We start from the raw sequence: 4,631 nt of genomic DNA on the forward strand, positions 1-4,631 counted from the left end.
CACTAACATCATAGTATTCTTGGGCTTCACTAATGGACTCTTTGTTCAAAAGAATTTCATAGTCCTTAACATAAGAGTGAACTGTTTCTTCATAGTAGTACATATTGGCATAAAATTCTAAACTAAATCAGGGTAAACATGTTTTCGAATATTAAATAGATTTTCCCAGTATAAATAAATGATGTTATCGACAAATTTTATCCCCTTTTTAGCTAGACTTTTATATCAGCAAAGAGATGGTTAGAAAATATAGCTCTATGAAATTTAAAATTCATGATTAAGGAGATTCGAAGAGGATCAAAATGAGAGTGTGAAAGGTTACTAAAATGATATTTGAATCCAACAGGATAAGGGTTTTCAGTTTCTTTCACAGAGTTAAGAAAGGGGTTTCGGTTACCTTTGGTTGTTCGACTCGAAGGTTCAAAGCGTCCTTGAACACGAGATGAAGAACATAGAGGAGGAGACAAGGGAGATTCTTCCTTGGTCATGGGTTTTTTTTCTCTTGTGGCGTTAGCCCTAGATGTCCCAACCTCTGGTAGTGCCACTGATGGACACAGAGAGGTTATTTTTGTCCTTGCCATTGTTTTCAAAACTAAAGAGGAATGTGAAGAGGAATGAGAGTGTATGTGGATGTGGGTGTGAGCTTGACCTTTAGGTAGAGGGTTTCTAGGAGCATAGTAGACACCAGAGCCTCTTCTTATAGCCACTTTCTTTCTCATCTTTATGAATGCTTAATGAATGCAGTTATGAGAATGATCGAAGTTGGAAGAGAAGACGAGAGGTTGACAAAGAGAAACTGTTATAAATGCTTGATTTTTGAAAGCACAACATGATATTTAAAATTATTTGAAAAGGTGTTTCAAAAAAAATTTCAAAATATGCAAGCATGTAGTTGAAAAGACTAGTAAAAAAAATCTTCGTAAATCTGTGCTTGATTTGACTTGGTGAAAAATTCCAAAAATAATTATTTTAAATTTATGATCAAGAATCCAATGAGGCCCATATCATTGAATATAAATTCTCCTTTTAGGCCCAATGATGGTTTTAGGAAACACAAGGAGCCACAAAAAAAAAAAAGAGTTTAGCCTTGACCCACATTAATAAAAAAATACCACTCAACCTTTGGTCAAGAAATCATAGAGCGATTCATCATCTATCTAATTTTATCTCCTATTGACCTAAGAGACAAAAACAAACAGAGAGCTTCATCATCAAATTATTTCAGGAATTCACCATAAACAATACCTAAGGCGGTTCTCAACTTGCAAAATCTGTCTTCAGACAGTGGTTTTGTAAATATATCAGCAAGTTGATAATCAGATTTTACAAATTGAATATCAATGGTTCTATTTTACACATGTCTCTAATGGAGTAAAATCTCACTTCAATATGCTTGGTTCTAGAGTGCAGAACAGAGTTTTTCGAAATGTTTATTGCATTCCTGTTATCATACATCAAGGGAATACTATTGACTTCCAATTTGTAATCTACAAGTTGGGTTTTTAGCCACAATAATTGTGAACAAGAGGATGCGGCTATGTATTCAGCCTCAATTGTAGCCAAGGCTACAGTGGCTTGCTTTTTGCTAGACCACACAGTGAGTGATTGTCCAAGAAAGCAACAAATCCCTGAAGTGCTCCATCGATCAACTCGATCACTAGCAAAATTTGCATCGCAATAACCCACTATACAAAACTCATTAGATTTAGAATACCAAAGACCAAAATCAGAAGTGCTATTTATATATCTAATGATTCTTTTGATAGTTGAAGGATGAAATTCTTTTGGGTCTGATTGGAATCTAGAGCAAACACTAACACTTTGAACAATGTCCAGTCTAGAGGATGTGAGATACATAAGAGATCCGATTATACCTTGTTCCATCCACATCTTTGACATTTTCATCTTTTTCAAGTTCAAAGCTTGGATGCATTGGTTTGATCATTGGTTTGGAATTTTTTAAACCAAATTTCTTAACCAACTTTTTGGCATATTTACCTTGGTGAACAAAAATATCACTAGGAGTTTATTTAATTTGGAGTCCAAGGAAGAATGTGAATTCTTCCATCATACTCATATCAAACAAACTAGTCATTAAATTTCCAAAATCAACACACAAGGCTTTATTAGCCGATCCAAACACAATATCATCCACATAAACTTGAATTAGAATGAAATAATCATTAGATTCTTTGATAAAAAGAGTTGTATCCGTGGTACCTTTTTCAAAACTATTTTTCAATAAGAATGAGCTAAGTCTCTCATACTAAGCTCTAAGAGCTTGTCTCAAGCCATAAAGTACTTTTGAAAGTTTAAAAATATGGTTTGAAAAATTTTGTTTTCAAAACCGGGAGGTTGCGCTACATATACCTCTCTATCAATAATACCATTTTAAAAAGAACATTTGACATTCATTTGAAAATGTTTGAACCTTTTGTTAGTGGCATAAGCATGTAACAATCTTATTGCTTCTATTCTTGCAACCGGAGCAAACAACTCATCGAAGTCAATTCTTTTTTCTTGATCATACCATTGAGCCACTAGACTTGCTTTGTTTTTTGCAATGCTACCATCTTCACCCAACATGTTCCAAAAGATCCACTTAGTTCCCATCACCCTTTTTCTATTGGAACTTGGCACCAATGTCCAAATTTCATTTTTTTCAAATTGAATTAATTACCATATCTTTGACCCATGATGAATCTTTAAGGGTTCCTCCACATCTTGTGGTTTGATTTGAGAAATGAGGGCAAGGTCATTTTGTTCCATTCTCCTTCTATTTGAAGATCTTATGGTGACTCCTTGTGATGGATCTCTAGTTATAAATTCTTGTGGATAGTTTTTCAAGAACTTCTATTCTCTGGGTTTGAGTGATGCAAGAGTAGATCCTGTATGATTTAGTTTAAGATTGTTGAGACTTATAAAATCTTCTGCTAGGGTAAGAGACAAAATAGATTTGTCTCTTGTATTTTGGTCTGCAGAATTAGAATCAGAGACTTCTTGCAAGGATTTTGATTTGTCTTGAAAATGGGTTCTACTTAGGTTCTGTTCAATTTTATTTCATACATCATTATCTTCTACAACACTTGAAATTGAGTTAGACTCACAGAATGTAACATGTATGGTCTCTTCAATGGTTCTATGTTCATTGAGGTATACTCTATAAGCTTTGCTGGTGGTTGAGTATCCTACAAAAGTACATTCATATGACTTTGGATAGAATTTTCAATGATTGCCTTTTATATTTAAAACAAAGCATTTACTTCCAAAGACATGAAAGTAGTTAAGATTAGGAGGAGTTCCTTTCTATAGCTTATAAGGGTTTTCTTTAAAAACTGTCAAATGATGGTTTGATTCAATATATAACAAGCTGTATTCACAGTTTCAGTTTATAAAAAATTGGGTATATCACTTTCACAAAGCAAAGTCCTAGCCATTTTTTGAAGACTTTTATTTCTCCTTTCTACAACATCATTTTATTGAGGTGTTCTAGGATGAGAGATATTGTGTGATATACCTAATTCATCACAAAATAATTTATAATCTTGGTTTTCAAATTCTTTTCCATGGTCACTTCTAATAGAAGAAATTTTCAAATCTTTTTCATTTTAATTTTTTTTTTGCACAAAACATTGAAGGTTGAAAAGGCATCATTCTTGTGAGCTAAGAATAGAACCCATTCGAATCTAGTGTAGTCATCAACCACACCTAAGCCATAGTGTTTACCTCCTAGGTTTTGAAGGACCAAAAAGATCAATATGTAGCAATTCCAATGGTCTCTTAGTTGAAACATCTTCCATCGGTTTAAAAGAACTTTTAGTTTGTTTACCCATTTGACAAGCATCACAAGTAATGTCTTTGTCGAATTGAATTCTAGGATGACCTCTAACTAATTCCTTTTTGACAAGCTTAGAGATTTGAAACATGTTATTATGTCCCAGTCGCTTGTGCCATAACCATTTTTTGGATTCCATGGATGTAAAGCATGTTCCATTTTGTTCTTTAAGTTCAATGTAAGACCATACACATTATTACATCTTCTTGCAACAAATAAAATATCACCAAATTTTTTTATCAACAACTAAGCATTTCAACTTTTTGAAAGTAACCCAAATCACATAGTTGGTTAATGCTTAGAAGGTTGTGCTTTAATCCTTCAACCAAAAATACATTATCCATGAAGGTAGAAAAAATCTTACCCACTTTACCTACGGATATTATTTTTTCTTTACCATCATCACCGAAAGTCACAAAACCTCCATCGTACTTGTTGAGTTTGATGAAGAACATAGACTTTTTGGTCATATGCCTTGAGGATCCACTATCCAAGTACCACATGTCCTTCTTTTTCTTGGATACAAAAAAAATCTACATAACACTTTAGGTGACCTTAGGTATCTAAATCAATTTGGATCCTTTGATGTTAAACCATCTTGGTTGCCCAAGAGTATTAAAATCTCTAACTACTTTGTACACTTTAACATTGATGTGATGAATGTCTATGTTTCTTACATGTTTGACAATGATTCATTTTTGCTGATTTTTCAAAATGATGTGAGGTTTGAAACCTTTTATTTTTGGAAGTTGAGGCTTCATTTTCAATATTTGGTTTTACAAAAATAGTTTCATAT

This window comes from Arachis hypogaea, chromosome 18 (genome assembly GCF_003086295.3).
Source record: "Arachis hypogaea cultivar Tifrunner chromosome 18, arahy.Tifrunner.gnm2.J5K5, whole genome shotgun sequence".
NCBI lineage: Eukaryota > Viridiplantae > Streptophyta > Magnoliopsida > Fabales > Fabaceae > Arachis > Arachis hypogaea.